Raw genomic sequence first — 22,787 nt, 5'->3', positions numbered from 1 at the left:
ATAATTGGGTTGATGTTATTTATCTCATAGTGTTGTGCTTTAAATGAAATAGTATTTATGAAGAACTTAGTGCAGTGCCTAGGGCATAGTAAAATCTCCATATGTTTTTCTTTGGCAATCGTTAAATGTTTAAAAATGAGTTTAAAGTATAATACATTTTTTATTACATCTATATGTATTTAGACTCCCATCTAGAGTAATACGCACTCCAGTATTAAGAGGGATAAACTGTGTTTATCCCTGTTAATACTGGGATTATGTGTTTCTCTGTAAAAATGTATGTAGTAATCAGAAGCAGTGGAATTAGTTTTCTCTTAATTAAAACAAACAATTTCTAACTATTGACACAGGAAATCTCTAGACTAGGATGCTTTCTGCTCTAGTCGATTCATGTAATCAACAAGACTTGCTGACTCTTGGTATCGCCCATGCTATAAAAAGAATAAATGACAGGGCATGGAGTTTGTCACCTTCCATATAAACTTAGATTTGTTTTGTAGCAACTAGGAGTCAAGTCCCAGCTCAGCAAAATATCCTGCTTAATATGAAGAGCTGGCCGATTGCTGCCCCTGCCTTATCTTGAGAGCCAATAAAAAAAAGCAGAGGAGAGAGAAGGGATGAGAAGCTATATTCGTAACCTGTGATTAGCGAATCAGAGAAGAAAGCCTGGCACTGAAGGGCCATGAGAGTCTGTGACCTTCACATCTACAATAGTGGGCCCTCTGGGTCAGAGGTGGAGCTTTCGTAAAACTTGCCGGTGTATGTTATGTTACAGAAATACAGAGGCAAACATCATTTACTGGTGTTTTCAGTTTAACTCGTTTTAGAAATAGGGGTCAATTGCTTTAGAAGCAATATGTTTCAGTAATTTTGCGTGTCAAGGAAATTCCTCGAATTTTGAATCGTCTCCCTTTGAAACTCTCCGCAGAAATGGAAATGCATTTCTTTGAGCCCTTGAGTTGAATTTCTGAAATCTGAATAGTTGGGGTGTCTAAAACCCTGCTGTCCAAGGAATGAACGGGCTCAAGGCAAAAAGGTGTTACTGTCATGGGTCTTTTGTGGAAGGTGTTCCCGTTGACTCTTCTTTATAAGGAACCACCCTAGAACTTCTTGGCTTAAAATAACAATCCTTCCTTATCCTGAATCTGGAATTTGGACGAGGCTCTCGGGAAGGCAGGCTCATTTCCGCGGGCTCTGGGTCAGCTGAGGGTCACTGAACTCAGAGCTGGAAGTTTCAGTACCTCCCGAATGGCTCACTCTCGAGCCTGGCAGCCTGAACTGCACTCTCGACATCCGGCAGGAGCTGAGGGCCGTGTCCTCACGTTCCTTCCACGTTGACCCCTCTGTGTGCATCTCTCCACAGTTTCTCATAGATTTGCTCACTTCGCGGCAGTGTGGTTCACAAAGAGAGCATAGGCATCAGAACTTCCACGGGTAATGAACATCTGATATGTTAAGAAACGCCCATTATACAAACCATCCAGTCTTCACACGATACTATAAGTTTTCATCCAGAACTCACCAGGCAAACCGATCATTTGAAAGATTTAGGCAAACGGATCCATTTTTCTTCCACGTATTGAGATTATTTCGTTAAGAATGGGAGGACTAGCTAGGAAAGTAAATTGGTGCAGCCACTATGGAAAACAGTATGGAGGTTCCTCAAGAACATTAAAAATAGAACTACCATATGACCCAGAAATCCGACTTCTGGGTATTTATTTGAACGAAACAAGATCACTGTCTTGAAAAGATACCTATACCCTCATGTTTCTCGCAGCATTACTTGCAATAGCTAAGATATGGAAACAACCTAAGGGTCTAGCAACAGATGAATGGATACAGAAAACATAGTTTACATATGTATAATGGAATATTATTCAGCTATAAAAAAAAGAAGGAAATCCTGCCATTTGTGACAACATGGATGGACCTTGAAAGTATTATGCGAAGTGAAATAACTTAGACAGAGAAAGACAAACGCTGTAGGAGCTCAACTCATATGTGGACTCCAAACAAACAAACCAAAACCAAAAACAAACAGACAAAAAAACCAAACTCATAGATACAGAGAACACATTAGTGGTTACCAGAGGCGGGGGTTTAGGGGTTGGTGGAGGTGGGAGAAATGAGTTTATTGTTTAGTACCAAAATAATAACAATAATTTTACGATTAGCCATTTAAATGAACTCATAATATTTATTTATTTACTTATTTAACAGTAGCTCCACATAGTGAAAGACCAAATTCCTAAACATGGCTTTCATGAGTCTCTGCAATTTAACTTTCTTCCCAGCCCTATCTCAGACCCTCAGAGCCTCCTGTAGCTTCTCATGTCTCTCCGTCCTTTCTGGGCCCTTTGTTTTGATTTGTATTAGAGCTAGAGGTTGACAAGCTCACCTCCCCAACTAGACTGTAAGATCCTTGAGAGCAAGGACTTTATTTCAATCTGTTTACGCCCTCACAACCCTCAGCCCAGAGCCACGCATGGTGTGGATGCCTGATATATCCTTATTGCAAAGATGAATAATTCAGCATCACTTGCCTTTCCAACTCAATCATTCCATCTCCAGGATGGCAATACTGCTTGTGAGCTGCTCCACAGGGAAGCTAATTAATTCTCTGAAACTGGAAAATGTTTTTAAGTTCCACAGTACTTTTGGAGCACTCAAGAATATTAATATGTGTGATAAAGACATTATTATCACTTCCCTGACACATAAATGGTGAGTAATCCCTTTTTAATGTGTTTGTTTTGAACATACTAGAAAAATTTGCAGGTAGTAATGGATTGTGGGCTCATTTCTACTGATGGACACCTTATGTGGACTGAATAAGATGTGGCTTCTTCTAGCTCTGTTGTCTGTTCATTTCTCCAGCTTTCCGAGCAGCTATTTATACATGCTTCCTGCCAGGAAGGTGACCATGGGAGACGTCATGTAACTACAAAGCTGAATGACCCAAGAGAATCCCTGTCCCAAGCTGGAATTATCAGAATGTTGGACTAGTAAACTGGGAGCATTCGGTTAGTCTCTCTGGTTGCTTACGATACAAGATGTGAATTGTAGAAGCCATGGGCAGGAATGCTGTCTGCCATGTGGAGAAAGCCACACTGCTGTGTGACATAAAGCTGCCACACAGGGACAGATATGAGAGGGACAGCAATTGAGTCCCTGGGTCCAGCTGTCTGGAGGTCCAGCCACAGCTTTTTATTCATCGTCTCTTTTCAATAAATGTGTCTCTTGCTTTAACAAATTCAAAGTTTCTGTCACTTGGGACCAAAAGGATTCCAACCAATGCAACATAAAAAATATTTGAGAAACGCTTCTCAGAATATATTTGATTAAAGGTTGGAGAGAGAACGTTTTGGGGACACTTTGGTATGAAGCTTATGTTTTGAGAAGTTAAAAGCCCAGTGAATAACATAAATTGAACCCTATTTTTCTAGGCAATAAAAATAGGACCTGACATGCAGAAACAGGATCCGAGTGTTTGTGATTTATTAGAATGGTGGCTTCATGAGGCCAGAGGTTTGAATTCTTTGTCATTTTCCCCAGTAATGACAATAGAATTCTGCACATAGTAGGGGTTTGATAAATATCTGTTGAATGAGTTAATGTATTTCTTCCTTGCTCCCAGTGAGAAGTATGAAAAACTACCACTTATTGAACTCACATTATAAACCAGCCACAGTCCCACGTGTCATCAAACATCTCACATAATTTGTTACCAGACTTTGGAGTGGAAGTGGGGGACAACTTTGCATTGAGGTAACTTGTTCTCAGAGACTAAACTGTTCGCTCAGTTTGCACACAGATGATGTAGGTTGGGGTCAAGATTTGCGCCCAGGAGCGTGAGTCTCCAAGATGTGTGCTCTCTCCACCACACCACAATTAGATATTAACATATATATCCATAGGCAGAAATACCTTCCGGGTAGGGTTGGACTGGAATATTGCTTCATAAATGATTTCAGCCCCAGTTATCAAGGGTGTAGTGAACACAGAATGAGTCCTCATTCTACAGATGAATAAGTGCAGGTCGGAGGTGCTGCCTCTGGTATTCACTAATCAGTGTCTCCTTGGAAAGTCTCATCGTCAGGATGGAAGCCCTCCTCTTGCTCCCCCTGCCTTTCCGTAAGGGGACGTCATGACACCCCCTGTCCCTGGTAACTGTTGGTCCTCCACCATCGCCCGGTGGCAGCTCCATTCTCAGCCCCACATCTTCCAACTGCAGGCACCTGGTTCTCTGCGGGGTAGCCTGGAGTGCCAGGAGTCTGACTGCACCTCCCCCAGTGACTGATGGGAGTTGATGGGTAGAGAGTCTACACAACTCCTCTGCTGTTATGACTCGAAGGCACGGTCCACACTGTCTCCCAGAGGCCCTCAGCATCACTGTGCCCCAATTATCCGCAGCGCTAACTTGCTCAAAAGTGAAGCCTTTACTGGCTTCCTTGTTTCCCTTTCCTACACCTCTAATAGAACTTTCCAAATAAATTGAACTCTCACCTTTATCTCAAGGGTCTGCTTCTGGGGTAACCTAAGTCATCTCTCTGGCCCCTACTGATCCCTAAAGGAGAAGGTCAAATTACCGGCTTGATGAATTTGAAGAAAGAAACTGAGCATTATCTATTACATTCCCCCCTTTTGGTGATGGTAAATCCATAGGCCATGTGTGTTTGGACGGCCCTCTGCCATGTGTTTGAGGACTCGCCCTCAAGGAAAGGTCTTTAATTAGCATCTGGATGGATAAGTGAATTTAATTCAAGAGTGATATATTAGGACACCCTCCAGGTCCTTACAGATCTAAAATCATGTTCTCCCATCAGCTTTGTTAGCAATACAGTAGACATTTTGATTCTACGTTTGATTCTAGAATAGGTCCACATGATTCATAAAAGCCAAAAGGTGGAATCAACCCAAATATACATCAAGTGACAAATAGACAAAATATGTTATAGCCATACAGTGGAATATTATTTGGCCATTAAAAGAAATAAAGTACATGCTACAGCATGGATAGGCCTTGAAAACATTATGGTAAGTGAAAGAATCCAGTCACAGAAGACTACATATTATATAATCATATTCATATGAAATGTCCAGGAGAGCTATAGGGACATAAACCAGATTAATGGTTGCTTAGGGTTGGGGTGGAGGAGGGGGAAGGAAAGTGATAGCTAAAAAGTATGGGGTTTCTTTTTGAGGTCATGAAAATGTTCTAAAATTGACTCTAGTGGTGGTTACCCATATCTGTTAATGTACTAAAAAAACCATTGAACAGTACACTTTAAACGGGTGAATTATATGGTATGTGAGTTACGTCTCAATAAACCTGTCAAAGTTAGGTCTACCTGGTGATGTTAAATGTTAAGATTAGGGGAATCTGGGTAAAAGGTCTATGAGAATGCTCTGGACTAAACTTGCAACTCTTCTGTAAATATGAGATGATTGCAGAACAGTTTTTTTAAGTGGGTCTAAACTTGAGAAGGTCCAAATTTGGGGAGGTTCAAAACCTTTCTGACTCAGTTTTTCTGCTTATAAGGGACAACATTTTCTAATAATCCTCTCATATGGCGGTTTTAAGAATGAATTGAGATAGTGTATATGACATCAAGAGATAGTGTATATGACATCAATGTATTTGGCAAATAGCCTCTCTCTCTCTAACTAAAATAATAGGGACCTAGGTGCACAGGACAGAATCATCACTGTGTCTCAGGTATCCCATTTGTTCCTAAGATCTCCGTTATCTTCTATGTCCCCCTGTTACTTTTCTGCTATAAGATTTGGCCTGACAAGGTGTGGTCAGAGTTCCAGCAGCGAGGTTAATCATTTTATGACCACAGTTTAATAGACTGCAATGAGCCAGCTCAGTTTGCAACGCCAGAGATTTGGGGGGGAAAAAAGCAGGGTGACCTTAACAATAGATGCCCAAGTGGCCCTCCTTAGCAATTAGTTGTAGCTATTTTTGTTATTAGCTGGATTTTATGAAAATGGGATCACTCCAGCAGACCCACATGTGAGGCTCTAGTGGCTGATGCAGGCTTTCTTTTCCTCCTGTAGCTCTCATGGAAGCCAGCGCAATATTGCTGCTAGTTGGTCTTGAGTCGGTGCTGTATCTAATTATGGGGTTGATTTCCTTCTTTTGTATTAAAGTTTTCTCCAACCACGGGGGGTGTTAGGGATTTGACAGGGAAGCTTTTCCTATCGTCCCTGTTTCTTTGCAAAAAGCCAGGGGTGTAGGGGAAATGCCCTTGTTGGGGTGGAGGCTGAGGTTTCAGTCTTTTCTCTAAACTCAAGGGACAAAGGAAGTCACAGTCAAGTCACTTAATCCCCTAGGCTTCAGTGACTTCCTCTGGAAAACGAGAGGATTGGCCTCTCGTCTTCGGCAGTCATCTGCAAAGTTCCTCTCAGGCCTGACGTTCTCCAAAAAAACAAGTATTTTCCTGAAGTTCACTGACAAGTAGTTGCCAAACACCAGAGGAGTGCTGAAATGTTGTTAGCTAATATCATCTCTCATCTGTTTGCAGCGTCTCATTGGGAACTCACCCCTGGGAGCAACTCGGTGTTCCGGTGTCTGCTCTGAGAAAAGGCTTAGAGAACACAGGAAGAGGGAATCGTGGAGAGAGTCGGTCCCTCCGACGTGGTCAGGGATGGTGCTATTATGATGCTGAAACAGACACACAGAAACCAGCGGCAGGCTGGTCTCGGTACCTGGAAGATGAGCATTACATAAGTGCAATTTTACTTTCTGTGTTAATCTTTGCTGAGGTAATTGCCTTCATTCTATTTTCGGTGTGTTTTTGGCAATGCTGCATGGTCTCCTGACAGTTGTTCAATAAAAATAGAGATCATACCCAAGAGGAAAAGTGCAATACTCACACGTGGCCAGTGTTCTGCTTCTGTGAGCGATGGTATTCAATTCCTTAAGAGTTAAGCGGGGAGAGGCGTTTGCTAGTGAGTTTGACCAGGAATCAAGCCTGAGTTACAGTTGCAGGCTCCTGGATATGTCTGGCACACAACTTTGTACCCAAGAAGTCATGCAGCAATTCCAGCGAGGGGGGATCTCTTCAGAATGAAGGGACCTGGAAGGCATATTCCTCTCTTGCATATGCATCACCTAACAGAACCAAGTGTACCTCCCAAATAGCTCTCTAATGGTCCACACCACGCTATCAGACGCCCTCTGCTGCTGTCTTGATTCGGAACATGGTCATTTCTCACTTGAACTCTGAACTCCCTCCTGAAAGGCTCTCTCCCACTCCCTCCCTTCTCAGCACAGCAGCTGGAGTGGCCCTCTAGCCTGCAGATGTGACTGTGACGTGCCATGCTCAAAATTCTTCAGTGGTTCATGATAAAAGTCTTCACTTCCCATACAGCCTCCAAATTCATTATCTGCTGCTTCTTTCATTAGCCTCACCTTCTACCACTCCCCCTTCTTCTAGGTCCAGCCAAGCTTAGCGGCTCACGGTTCTGTCAAATTCCCCACACCAACGTGCCTCTCACTGGGATCCTGCCTGGCAACTCCACTTCTTTTTTTTTTTTCTAATATAATCTTTATTCGATTATAATTGCTTTACAATGTTGTGTTAGTTTTCTGCTGTACAACAAAGTGAATCAGCTATACGTATACATATATCCCCATATCCCCTCCCTTTTGAGTCTCCCTCCCACCCTCCACATCCCACCCCTCTAGGTGGTCACAAAGCACCGAGCTGATCTCCCTGTGCTATGCGGCTGCTTCCCACTAACTATCTATTTTACACATGGTAGTGTATATATGTCCATGCCACTCTCTCAATTCATCCCACCCTCCCCTTCCCACCCTGTGTCCACAATACAAACAGCTCATGCAGCTCACTATCAAAAAAACAAGCAACCCAATCCCAAAATCGGTAGAAGACCTAAATAAACATTTCTCCAAAGAAGACATACAGATGGCCAACAAACACATGATAGGATGCTCTATATCACTAATCATTAGGGAAATGGCATCTCCACTTCTGCAGCCGGGTTCTCCTTGCTTTTAGGTTTCTGTCACCAACACCCTCCCCAAATTGTCTTTCCTAACCCATCAGGAAGACCTAAGGGCTATTTCCTCACCATTGTCAGTGCTCCATGGACATGCTTTCAACATGGCAATCATCAAACTAACATGCCCAAGGATAACACGTGTGATCACCTAAAGTCTGGAGCCATGTGTTGGATCTTTAAGCCCCTAGCACCAAACCTGATAAGAGGTGTTAAATAAGTTCCTAAGAAAGAAAATGGAAAGAACATTTCCTAGGCACCTAAGATATGACAGGCTCCATGCTGGATTTGGTAGGGGAGAGAGGGGCTGTGAGGGACAGGAAGGGAAAAGAAGGAGTCTATGACCCACATCTGGCTGAATAATAAAAGCAATGAGAGGCTGGGCAGAGACATCAATAAACAAAAACCATGCCTATTGAAAAGTCAGTACGCTGGAAAGTCCTCCAGTCTTGGGTAGAACTTAATCAATCATGGAAGGGAAGGCAAACTAAGGGTAATGTTAAGGAAATACGAACTTTGACTCCAAATGACTTTGACTCCCTCAGTGAGTGGAAAGACCCTAGAGTCTTCACTGGAGCCTCCTGGCATACTTGAAGATGACCTTTATAATTAAGCATCTAGCATAAGGAGTAGATCAGAAAATGTAGATGTTCCAAATCAGGGGAACTCCAATAACCACTTTTCATGATCTGCAGAGATATTGAAAGGAATTCTCAAGTATATGACTTTATACCCAAAGAATTTACTCGTTGGCCCTAGCAACCGTTGGTCTCTAGCAATAATAAAGAGAATTAGTATTCTCTTTAACATCGAAGATGTTGACTTTTTTTTTTTTTGGCTATGCTGCGTGGCTTGCGGGATCTCAGTTCCCCGGCCAGGGACTGAACATGAGCCACGGCAGTGAAAGCTCAGAATCCTAACCACTAGGCCACCAGGGAACCCCCACCCACCCCAAAGACATCGGCCTTTAATGGAGAGTGTTGGGAGAGGTGGCAGGACAAGTAGTAGAGAGGAAATTTCAATGAGACTTGAAGAGTATACTATACTGTGGAGTTAATATTTTAATATTAACATTTATCATGAAGGATATGAGGAACCATTAAAGAATTTTGAACAAGGTATATCACAGTCGCATTTGCAGGATAGAAGTCTCTGACTCTCTATGCAGGGTGGAGAGAGGTGTAAATGGAGGGATGAGGTAGTGAGGTCATTTAGGCCTCGATTACAGTCCTCTAGGTGAGAAAGGTTAGTGTTCTGAATGCAGACAACAGAAAGGGGGGTGAAACATGCACCTGTAGAGCGAGATGGCTCTGACATAATCTAAGTGACACGTGATATGATGGATGGCAATCTTCCCTTCCCTGTGCCAGCTCAGCGGGGTATTCCTAGCCCTACAAGATTTCCATGGCCAAGAGAACGCCAGCCCCACTGATGGATGCAGTTGACTGCCCAACAGAATGACCATTCTCCTCCCCACCATTCTGCCATCAGAGCCCGTATCTCACTGTAGCGGCTGAACACTTGCAGCCAGAATCTGGCCTCTGAGCACCAGTACTGAATTAAATCTCAGAGACAGAGTTTTGGGTGAAATAGAGAAGAAGAGCTTTATTGCTTTGCCAGGCAAAGGGGGCCACAGCAGGCAAATACTCCCAAAACTGTGTGTCCCAACCTGGAGGGGTAGTGAGGAGTTTTATAGTAATGGTTCAAAGAGGGTGTGATCAGCTAGCGGACATTCTTCTGATTGGTTAGTGGGAGTCAGCATCATCAACCTTCTGATTACATCTCGTCTGGGGTTTACATGCCTGTGGGCAGCATACCTTTAACTTCTCCCCCCTAGTAGGGGTTTCAGTATCTTCGAAACAGCTCAAAGATATTGTTACGTGTATCCCTTGAGGGGGAACCAGGGCCCTGCCCCAAGGCTGCACTGTTGTGTCTTGGCTTCTCCTCTCTTGTCTCTGCATTCCCTCCCTTCCTTGATCAGCAACTGTTTGAACCTGCTCTTTGGAACTCAGGGAAGGTCATGGAGGCTGAAGTCTATTCCCTACAAACAAGAAACGGGCGACACAGAAAGGCTTCCATGACCAGGAGCCCCACAAGGTCCTGCTCAGTTTCAGACTCACTTTCCCAGCTGCCTTTGCAGTGAAGGACAGACATCAGACATGATTTCAGTCAATGGAAACTAAGGGGAAGCTTGGTGCCAAGAATTTTTTAGTAAAAGCCTTTCTTCCTCTGAAAATAATCACAAGAGGAGCACTATTCATCTTCTGCTGCTCATGCACTTTGTCATGCCTGTGTGTGATGCCTAGAGCCCTGGCAGCCATCTTGAGACCTTGAGGGAAAAGCCTGAAGACAGAGCCATGACGCCGAGGATGGGGAGAAAAGAATGGAAAGCGCCTGGGTCCTTATGAATGTTGTTTGAGCTTTTAAATCAGCCCTGTCATCACCTGCCTACCTCCAAACTTTTGTTATGTGAGATAATACAAAATCTTGTTTTAAAAGTTCCTGCTGCTCAAAGGGTGGCCACTGGACGAACTATATCAACATAACTCCAAACGTGTTAAAACTGCAGAATCCTGGGTAACACCCCAGAAATACTGAATCAGAATCTGCATGTTGACAAGATCCCCAGCACCGGTTTAAGCCACTTTTAATTGCGTACAGTGTTCTGTTATTTGTGGTTGAAGCATCCAAATTAAGATACTCACTAAACACATCTCCTTTCATAACTAGAATTAACTGTACTTTTTTCTGTTATTTTGCATATGTGACCTCTCCTCTATCACTGGATGAGTTTTATTTTGTCATGTGTATGTAGTCCAATTAGAACTATTCATGTCAGTCTGAACCATACGAACTCATGAACTCCTTAAGAGAAGGCCCATGTCCTATTGAATTTGTCTTCCCCTTTCTGCCTAGCATTAAGCTCTGTGAAAACAAATGTTCAAATATTTGTTGAAGGAAAGAATAAAGGGAATAATCATTTCTTTGCAATTCCTCTGGCCAATGAAATTTTTAGAACTTCCAATAAGTAGACCTAATGCCTTCTAAAGTATGTTGATGACCTGCCTTGGGATATAAATGTATTCTGTTTTCTTATTCAACCACTTTTCCAGGTAGAACCCTGATTGACAGAGCTCTTCAGAGGCCAGATGCTCGATAAATGTTGGGCCTTCTTCATGGTGGACCACATCACTGCCATCTCCGTAGAGTTTAGTTGTCAGAATAACGAAAGTCATCTCAAGGTTTCTCCTGTCAGTCACCAGATTCAGTCCTCTTGGGACCACTCTGTACATATGCTGCTTAATTTAATCAATGTCACAAATCAATCCACCATTTAGCATCAAGCATTGACAACTGAGTATGGCCAGGAAAGAAATCCCTGGCCATCTAGAATTCAGGCAAAGCCAAAAAAGGCAGGTACATTCAGCTGACTCTGCTTTCCTTAAAAATCTCTGGCAGTGGCCAAGCTTAGAAAAGCTAGAATGCAGACATTACATATAGAAAATTGATTTTTCTTTTTCATTTAATAAAAAGCATCCATAGATTTCATAAAGTAGAAACCCTACATATAGGTCATCCAAATAGAGAACACACACACACACAGAACAGCTTTCAGCCATCTTACAGCACATACACAAATATATAACAATGTGGTTTGACTTTCTGTTGTATCCATGGTTTTGTAAATGCACCTTCATAGCCCATGGTAAATCTGTGTGCTGACTCGCTTCCTCAACATCTGGCAAAAAAGCAGACCTTGCAGTTGTGCCCAGCAAAGCCCAGACCTCAGATGAAGAGGCCCAGGCTGTGTTTCCAGCTCCACACTGCTTAGAGGAGAGCCCACAAGCCCATCTCAGCCTCAGTTTATTCAAATGAGTGCCATCCTTTTGATCATGAACACCTCTCAATCACAAATTTCAGGGTAGATAAGAGAAAATGTACCATTATTACCTACAGCTCTAAATGGGCAAAGAAGCAGATGTGATGGAACAGAATAATCCCTAGCAGTGTCTGCCATAATTCAATATCGTCAACAAACAGCTACACTTTATTGGACCAAACTGCCCAATAAGGACCACAGAAAACCACCCATGGACAGCTCTGGTTATAAGTCCTCAATTGTCCTGGAAATTGCAGATGCTTTTTCAGAATCTGGGAATGCCTATTAGCAAATATTCCCTGTTCAAATCTTGGCCAACATTGAGAAAATGAGCTGTATAATTGGTGGGGACATTTTTTCACTCCCAAAAGAGAAACTAATTTTGTGTTTTTGTTAAGATATTTTTGAGACACTATTCATCTGAAATTCAGTGGAAGTTAATTCCTTAGGAAGACAGAGTTGGTTAACTAATTCATACAGTTTCCAGCTTGGGTTAGCAGACATCTTACTCACACTTATGATAAGCACAAAGGAAAACACTGAGCCCTGAGAGACTCAATGACTTGCCCGAGGTCACTCCGGTAGAGACAGCCTCGGTGCCACCTTTGCTGAGAGCAGTGATTCTCCACTGGTGACAGTCTTACTCCCTAGAAAAACTGCACAATGTCTGGAGACATTTTTGGTTGTCACACGAGGAGGAATGTACTACATGCACATACTGCCCTCTTGCATTTAGTGTGTAAAGGTCAGGGATGTTGTTAAACATCCTGCAATTGACAGAACAGTTCTCCAGCATAGTAGTGTCGAGGCGAGGAAAGCCAGGGATAGAAGGGACACTCAGATGTAAAAGCTTCCACACACGCTCACGCACACGCGCACACACACACACACACACACACAAATGACACACAGAGGAGGATAAAATAGCCATCTGCATTATTTCGAACATGATAAGCAAAACAAGAACAGTCATGGCAACAGCAAACCTTAACGTTTTCCAGGACACTTCCAACATCAGCATATCCTGCCAGCTCCACTTTCAGATTCTGCCCCGAAACCAGCTGCTTCTCACCACCTCCACTGATACCTCATAGTCTGGCCATTATTGTCTTTCACCTGGACCACTGTAAGAACCATCTAAATGGTTGATCTTCTTCAACTCTCCACCCATTCGATCTGTTTTCTATGCAGCAGCCATAGTGACCTCAACTATGTGAACCTGATCATGTCACTTCCTTGTTGGAAAGCTTAGTCCTTCACTGGGACGAATCCCACATCCCAGTGTGCCATTGGAAATCAGTAGGGCATATTTTTGATTGCCATAATAAGTGAGGTGTCACTAGCCTTTAGTAACGGGGGCAGAGGAAGCCAGTTGTCCTGTAATAGGAGGGATTATGAAGAACTCACATGATGGAGTGGGAGGGTGGGAATAGCAGATGTAAACTATTATATATAGGATGGATAAACAGCAAGGTCCTACTGTATAGCACAGGGAACTGTAGTCAACATCCTGTGATAAACCATAATGGAAAAGAATATGAAAAAAAGAATATATGTGTATGTACAACTGAATCAATTTGCTGTACAGCAGTAATTAACACGACATTGTAAATCAACTCTACTTCAATAAAAAATAATAAAAAATAAAATTAAAATAATTTTTAAAAAAAGAACTGACTTGCCCACGCTATTTGGCACCTCTGGTAAGACACAGCCGCCTCCTTGCCGACCCCATGCTCCATCCTGCCATCTGGGCTGCACTCAGCAACCCTGATGCTCTTTGAACCTGCCAATCATGTTGGCATCTCAGAGGTTTAGCACTAACTGTTCCCTGACTCAAAGCTCTTCCCCCAAAACCCATCTGCCTGGCTCTCTCACTTCATCCAGGTCTCGGCGAAATTGTCATCTGATGAGAAACACTGTGTCACAATTTTATCTAAATTATCATCTCCTTCATTAAGGTGAGGTGCTATTCTGCTAAATGTTTCTTCCTTTCATTTATCAACATCTGATATCATAATATACTGTATATTTATCAGTGTATTCTGTTTCTTATCTGTCTCCCCATTAGAAAGTGAGCTGCAAGAGGGCAGGGTTTTGTCTGTCTGTTGTTTATTCTCATATTTGTATCTTCAGTACCTAGAATAGTGCCTGGTCCACAGGTGATATTAGACTAACAAGTGAGGAATGAATAAATAAATGTGTGTGTTCACTTAGAAAAAAATGTCCATCTGGAAATGTGGTCAGAATAAAGAGAAAAAACATAAATTTCCCTTGAACTCGATGACTGTGTATTTTAAAAACCTGTCATTACCAAAAAAAAAAAAAAAAAAGCCTGCATTCACCAAGGACTGTTTGCAGAATTATGATTAGGAAATAGCCCTAATTGTCATTTTAATTATTTGGTGACCATAATCTGTCTTTGTGAACCGAGGAGTATAAATAGATCAAGCTATTTCTCTAGAACTCCAGGGATCATGGAAGAAAAGAGTAACATTCAATTAGATCTATTCGCTTAAGACATGATTAATAGTATTGTTAAGGGATGCAGTTTCACAGACTACTTTGTGTGGATAATCCTAAATGTGTAAATTGATTAAGAATGGTTACGTAAGAAAAATTCCTCCCCATTAACCTTGATGGGAGCTGGGTGTCTGGCAAAGCTCCCATTGCCTTGGGGCCTGGTTTCAGGCCCAAGAGACAAATTGCTCTCTCAGGGAAAAGTGTGGGTTGGGAGAGACAGCCTCCCAGCAAACCTTTGCTCCTCAGGTAGAGCTTGGAATCCTCTCCGACCACACCTGCCTGAGTTCCAGTGGGTCCCCTGTGTCTCCTTCGGTCCCCTCTGCTGCAGCAGGAGCCCCCCAGAAGCCTTGCCTGGATTTCATGTCTGGCCTCTGATCAATTTCTATTGATTGCGGAAGGCCAAGAACCCTGGCCAGTAACAAGTCTATCTTGGGCCTCTGCTCCGTAGGAAGGGGCATGACCTCCCTGGAGGCAGCCATGGACCCTTAGCAGCCAAAAATCACAGTAGCTGGATGCCCTCTCCTGTAAGCGGACTGGAATGAGGCAGCAACAGCATTTGCTTCTTGTCTGCCAGAGTCCCAAAGGGATGTGAATCACAGCTTTACAAAAAAAAATACCCCAGAACACTTCCTCTAAGTATCACTGCTTAGCACAGCATAATTCACAGTGGCCCTAACAATCACGTCTGGCCGCTTGAGCTTCTTCTCAGGGAAATCTGCTAATGTAGGGCAATGTCCACTTGGTATTTGCAGTGTCGAAAAGCATCTCCCTCTCTCCTTGACATGTTCCAAGCATTTTACAAAAAGCCATATTACCAAGTCTCAGAGAGCAGTGGAAGAGGTTAAAAATAGATGTTAAATCATCCACTTTAAAGACTTTTAGAAAAGAGTCCCATTTCATCAGCAACATTGAATAATAATCGAATGAAACCATTTCAGCAAGTTCTTTAGAAATCTTATTGTCACCAATCAGATTTCTTGGCCTTCCCCAATCAATAGAAATTGATCAGAGGAGTCAAGAAATCCAGGCAAGGGTTTACTGGGCCCCCTGCTGCAGCAGAGGGGAGCGAGAACAAGCAACAGGTTCCCTTGCTCACTCACTCCCTAAGGAGGGGCGAGCTGGTTCCTTATAGGGGTGTGTCCAGGGGTCCAGCCAGAGGGGTGGCTTAGGTGGTCTGCCCACCCCTTAGGTGGTGCTGAGTGCAGGAGTCATGCGCAGTGCCCTCCTTTTGCTCCTGACCCCCTGCTTTTGCTCCCGGCTCCTCAGAAGTGGCAGTTGGTCTTTTTGTATCTTGTTGTGCATAATTTGCCCCAACTGTGCATGCACGCAGTTATTTTTAGTCCCTTATAGTTCCTCTGTATTTTGTAGCTTGAGGAGACATTTGTTCAGGTGCAAGCACTGCAGCAAAGGGTCCCAGGTTCCAGGTCCCAGACTGTCTCATTATATGCATGTACTTTCTTTTCACTTATTTTCTTTAAACAAAACAAATAAAAACACCTCTGAAGCAGCGTGATCTCACCCAGGGTTCTCAACCTCGGTACCATTTACATTGGGGACAGGTAATTGGAGGCTGTTCTGGGCATTGTAGGATGTTTACCAGCATCCCTGCCCTCTACCTACTAGAGGTTAGTGCCACCCCTGCCCCACCTCCATCCCCTCACATGGCCAAATGCCCCCCAGAGGGCAAAAATGCTCCTGGATGAGAACCATCAATAAAGCCAAAGAAACTATGTGTCTTGAGCAAGCTAAGGAGCTATTCTAAACCTTGGTTGAATCACCCGCGAAGTGAGGATAGTGCGACCCCTGCAGTACAGTTGTGATGATTTAAGTAGAGAACCTCGCGTGTCCGTCCTTATGGGTCATTCCTCTCCTTCTGGACTAAAGTACTTTCAAAAGTGGTTTGCATTCATATGGGTAAAAGAGTGATTGAAGGACCATTTTATACCAGTTAGGACAGGAAGAACGGTTTAACTTCAAAGATCTAAGGTTGATAGGGAAAAGACTAATTCCTTCTAATTGGAAAAGATGCCACTCCTACTTCTCCTCTTTCAGTTTTTACTAAATATTCTTGGGGGAACGTATATTGGGAGTTTAAACAGGCATTTATAATAACACTTTCTGAACACCTAAATGTGCACCAGATACTGTTCTAAGAACTTTATATGAATTATCGACTATCTATCCCCAATGTATAGTTGAGAATTAAGAAGCAGAGAGCGCTTAACTAATTTCCCCCAAATAACAGAAAATGATGGGGCTGGAATTTATACTGAAGTGGTCTATTGGAAAGTAGAAGAGCCAGGTCAGCTTCTAAAAAGACAGTTGGTGGTTTGGGAAGAGAAATAGCCACAAAATGTTGACAGCCCTTTGTCGGCCTGCCTGTAAAGTCCAGTCCTGGAGACACAATTCTTCCTTGAATTAAGACCTTGTAGGCCCTAAGTATGGAAGAGTTGCCCCCCCACCGACCATGCCATATGCAGTTCAAAGTAAAACAACTAAAAATATGAAATAAATTTAAGAAATCCCAAGAAAGTTCTAATTTTTCCCATGATGTATATATTGATGATTTTTTGGAAACATCTAATATCATAGTTTTTCAAAAATATTTTCCCAGTATTTATTATGTCTGTTGGGTATGCAGTACTGGTAACTGAGTTCTTTCATCCTCTTGCAAATGTGTTTATTTGTATCAGTTATCTTGACCTTGACTTTGGAATGAAGGGTTTATGAGCTCGGATTGGAGAACTTAGCCTCACTCTCTTAACTTTGGTTAGACACCCTCATTTGGATCCTTCATGTTCCTTTTGATCTAGGTCAGGCATTAACAGACTTTTTCTGTAAAGGGCCAGAGACTAAATACATTAGGCTTTATGGGCCACTGGGTCTCTGTCACAGATGTTCAAGTCTGTCACTGTAGTTCAAAAGCAGCCGTAGCCAATATATAAACAAAGTGGCATGGCTGTGTTCCAATAATATTCTATTCACAAAAATAGGCAATCGTCCAGATTAGGCCTGTGGACCATAGTTTGACAACCTCTGATCAAGGACCCAGCTATGATGCAACATTATGCAAAATTACACAATAAAAGCACTAGGGCTTATAGGGAAAAAATAGGGTTAGGGGAACCACAGTCCAGAATTCTATTCATGACACATTAAAAAAAAAAAAAAAGATGAAACCTAATAAAATCAATGTTACAATTTACACATATTAACCAGTTAAGAAGTACACAATACTGCAATAAATACAGCACTTTACCTTGAAAAAGACCTGAAGTTTGCCTGTAGAAGTGTGCTTTGGAATCACTGTACTTTGTGAATTATTGTGAAGTGGTAGAAAGAGGGATATGTGAAATCATTCAGAAACATGTAGCACTACAAAACATTATCACTCATCATGGTTTCACCCATACGTAAATGACAGATTTGCTGGATATAATTTTCCCTGTGAACAATCAGAGAAACTAACTCTACCATGTCAGATATCTATTGCATTCATAGGGCATGAAGCATAGTAATATGTTGTAATTTCCAGTTAACTAGATATAAATTGTAGATACAAAATATTAGCCCTAGTACTTTCTTCTATTTATATTATATCAAACACTTCACTATATAATATGGTTGGATAAAATCATGTCCTGGTTGGCTTAATTTTATTTAATCATCTAAAATTTCATACATGCTATATATATATATATATATATGTATTCATTTTCAAAAGATTTAAAAACTGATAAATACACTTACTAGTGAAATTTTAATAAATAATATCTAATCATTTTGTCACTGATAACTTAAGAAATACTTTTGAACTTGCAGTTACGCAAAATTGTATGATTATTAACAATAATTATCACTGCACTAGTGCAAATTCAAAGTACTGGGGACGGCACTTCCCTGGTGGCACAGTGGATAAGACTCCACGCTCCCAATGCAGGGGGCTGGGGTTCGATCCCTGGTTGGGGAACTAGATCCCACATGCATGCCGCAACTAGGAGTTCACATGCCACAACTAAGGAGCCAGCCTGCTGCAACTAAGACCTGGTGCAACCAAATAAATAAATACTTTTTAAAAAAAGTACTGAGGAGTAGATCCCATATAGCCAAAGGCTTAACAGGAAAAAAAAAAAAAGAAATGTGTAGTACTAGATGTGGGTAGGAGTGGCTCATAACACAGGTGACCTGAGGTAGCTGGTAGATGTGTGACGTATGTATCTGTGTGTGTGTGAATATGTGAGTTCTGATATTCCTGTGTGGCTTGGTCCAGCTCAGTTCTCTTTTCTGTATTCACCTAGTGCTTCTTGTAGATGAAATCACACATGAACAGACACAAAACTTCGTTATTCTCAAACTGTTCTTTAATGTATTAATAACATTGGAACCAATTCAAGGTTTCAAAATAAGTGTTAGAGTAGAACTGACGTCTCACAGATGTCTCAGTGTCAACACATCACACCGTAGTATGTCCAGCTATTTTTCTTTGCAAGTCTTGCTTTCTCCGTAGAGTCTGTTGGTGCCAACAGCTACTCAACTGCCTCAACAGAAACCTTGACAGGGTCTTCAACTACCTCCCTCTCACTCCCTACATCCAATTAGTCGTCAACTACTGTGTCTAGAATCCATCCTCTCTTCTCCATTGTGGGAACTGCACGTGTTCAAACTTACCGTCTCTTGCCAGGACTCTCACAAGAGTCTCCCACCTGGTTTTCCTGTCTCTATTCCCATCTCCCTACACCTGACCTTCTGTACAAGCATCCTAGAGATCTTCCTTAGAGCAAGGCTTTCTAAGAGTAAAGGCACTGTCCCCACTATCTGTATGAGCTTGAGTGACTTACTTAATATTTCTACCACACAGTTTCCTCATCTGGAAAATGGCAATAATAATAAATCTTGCATCGTAGGATTGCTGTGAGAATAAAATGTGGAAAGCGTTTAGCAAAGTGTCCAGTATATCCCAGGTGCTCAGTGAAGGGTGGCTGTGATCAATGTCATCATTATAGTTGTCATCATAATTATCATTACTGCCATCATCAGGATATCATCGTTCCTGGAGAGTTTCCCCACGCTAAAATACTGGACTTTTACTCTTTATGTCATTCACTTTAACTCAATGCAATATAACACTTACTGAGTGTCTACTGCATCCAAAGCAGTATCAAGGGAGATACTCAGTGGAATGGTACCTCCAAAGCTGAAAAAAATATCATATTAATACCTCCACTTTAAAGTGATTGTCACGATGGCTATGGATAAAGTACAAAGGGAGTATTAAAGAAGGAAAGTTCTAATGGAGGATTTGGGAGGCCTTTGGAGAGATCAGATGTGACTGGTCCTGACGGATGAGAGTAGCCTTGAGAGGTAGTTATGATGAATAAACTCTATTTTAGAGCCATAATGAGGGTTGGATGTGGCTGGAGGAGGAGAGCTTTGTCTGTTGTGGTTGAAGGGTGTGTGGGATATGGGTTGGGAGGAACTGGGATGAGACACGGATTACTGATGGAATGGTACGGGGTAAGGGGTTAGTGGGTCCTTTACACTCTACTTCAAACTGAAATTCGAATTCACCCATTTGTCTTCATGTCCACCATCAGGCCCAGGATCCATCGCTCACGTGGAATGCTGCAAAGGCTTCCTGTGGACCCTCCTTGCTTCTGCTTTCACCCTTAGTGCCTGGCTCGCGTGCTTTTCCATACGTTGGTCAAGGTAGAAATCATGCTATCTCCTCCCTCTGCTGTTTCCCGTTCCTCTTATAAAACCCTAAACCCCTTTCTCCGGCGTGCACAACTTCCCCCATCTTGCCCTCACCGTAATACACCTGCATTAACCGCACCTCCCTTCTCAGGCCCGTGACCTTCTTATGTCCCTGGAACAGGAGAAGGCCGTTACCTCCTCTGGGCTTTCCCTTTGCTGTTCCTCTGGCCAAAGTTCTTCCCTCGTTCTCTGGGTGGTTACCTCCTTCTCCTCATTCAAGACTCAACACAAATGTCTCTTTCAGAGAAACCATTCCCAACAAACCTATAGAAAAGACACCACCCTAACCACAATCTCTGACGTCACCTTGGCTTCTTACCTATTCATAAATCCATCACCTGTCTATGCCACCAGGACACATACTCCCCCCATCCGGTTCACTGTTGTATCTGCAGTGCACAAAATAATGCCTGTGCAGAGTACAGTCAACCGTCCAAATCCACCAGCTCTGCATCTGTACATTCAACCAACCGCAGAGCAAAGATATTCAGAAAAAAAATTCCACAAAGTTCCAAAAAGCAAAACTTGAATTTGCCACATACAGACAACAGTTTACATAGGTTAGCATTGTATTATTAGGTATTATAAGCAGTCTAAAGATGATTTAAAGTAAATGGGGAGATGTGCATAGGTTAAATAAGGGACTTGAGTATCCCAGAATTTTGGACTCTGTGGGGATTCTGGACCCAATCCGTCGGGAACACTGAGGGGAGACTGTAAGTGCAGAGAAGTTCCGATGGAATGAATGCATGACTGTAGATCAGGACGGCTACCCAGACGGACAGGAGAGGCCCTAAGTGACAGACTGAGAAGTCCAGGCTTTGCTCTGTGCTACTGGGTGCTTTTTGAATGGATGTGTTTTATCTTCCTGTTCCTCTTCTTCCTGACTTACCTAAATCCCACCTACCTAAATTTCAAGGCTCTGCTTGGTCTCCACCTTATAATGGTGATTAACCTTGGTCACATCAGCTGATAGGCTCTATCTTTTTTCTCCTCTGCATCCTGCAGTCATTTTTATTATTTATGTCTTTTTGGCACACCTATACGCTGCAGAGAATTGCTGGGTATTTGCCAATCTGTTTATGCTTATCACCTCAAATAGATTTCTAGCTCCTTGAAGAACTCTGCATATGATCTATGTCTTGTGGCTCTTAGCATGTAAGTCTGAGGTGCTCCATAAGTTTTCCAAACCAGTTGCAGCCAGGACCATCCTGTGACAAAGAGTCTCCAGGGAGTAATGGTGTTGGATTGAACTAGTGGTCTACCCGCCCCCATCCCAGTGAGCGCCCCAGCCTGGGAGCAGCCCGAGCTGGAGCTGGCAGAGCCGTCGCTTGCAAGTCCTGCTCCCTGGTGGTTTACACCATCATGAAGCAAAGGTAACCCAACCTGGAGGAGCGGAGCCACCAGAAATGTCAGCTGCACGTTTCACTCAGTGAAATCACTCCCAGCCTGACTCAACCCCCAAGCATTTCTGAAATGTGTTTGGCATCAGCAACTGCAATTCCAGTCTCTGGGATGTGCTTGCCACACGGACGTGGCGTGTGAACAGCACATGGGAGAGACCCACTCAGACATCCCGAGAGCCTGGGTTATGCTCTGTCTGGGTCACATAGGTGTCAGCGCAGGGTCAGGCAGGGTGAGGCAACCGTGTCTCCATTTGCCACACCAGGAAGGGACAGAGCCAGTGCGGTGTTGCCTTAATGAAGATGGTGAGGTGATGGCCCAAAGGCACTGTCCTAGCCCAGAACTTGCTCAAACTGTTTTCTGATACAACAGAAGCTACGTGGATGAGAGCTGGTAAAATTCACTAACCTCTAGTTCTTACCCTGGGGACCCGCGCCTTAACTATTCGGAACCGGGCACTGAAATAGGATAGGAAAGAGAGATACGGGCCACAATTCTCCCTCACCCTGGAGAGAAAGAATGCAGCCATCATCCCGTGACGGGCAGGGGCTTGGTAGATAAACGCCACCCAGCATCCCTGCCCCGCGCAGAGATGGTTCTGAGGTGCCTGTAAAGTCTCCAGAGTGCCCGAAGGGCTGAGTCCCAGGCGCCCGCCCCGGGACCCTGGTAGCTGGTGATGCAGCCTCTGCGGGGGGCTGTCTTCTCCCTGCCGCTCCCCCGGCCCCCCACCGCGCGACACCGTGGTGTCACCTCTCAAGCAAACCACTGGCCCTCCATCTCTGTCTCACTCCTTGGAGGGAATCGCCAATATAGCCAGAGTAGACTTGAAGGAAAGAATCGGGCCATGGAAACTTTTTTAAAAGGCAGAGGGGAGGTTTCAGACATTCACTGGAAACTTAATAGGAGGCAGGTTCTCTGCCTGGTGCGCGCCCTGCGCAGGACCGGAATCTGGAACCGCGCTGTGTGCCTGCCCGCAGCCCTCGCCCCTGCAGGGAGGCTGCTCCAGCCTTGCTCAGAATGTTCGAGAAGCAACTCCGAAGCGCGCGGACGGCAGCCAACCCTCACCCCTCAGAGACACAGCTTTCAGGCACTTCTGACCCAGTTTCCCAAAGCCCCCCGCCCCCAGGTCGGCGTCTCCTGCGCCCACAGCGGTAACCTGGCCACGGGGCACACCTGGCTGGCAGCCGCCTTC

This window comes from Balaenoptera borealis (genome assembly GCF_965194805.1).
Source record: "Balaenoptera borealis genome assembly, chromosome: 5".
In the NCBI taxonomy this organism is placed as follows: Eukaryota; Metazoa; Chordata; class Mammalia; order Artiodactyla; family Balaenopteridae; genus Balaenoptera; species Balaenoptera borealis.
The sequence above is the reverse complement of the archived record's forward strand: the minus strand, read 5'-3'. Positions refer to the sequence as shown.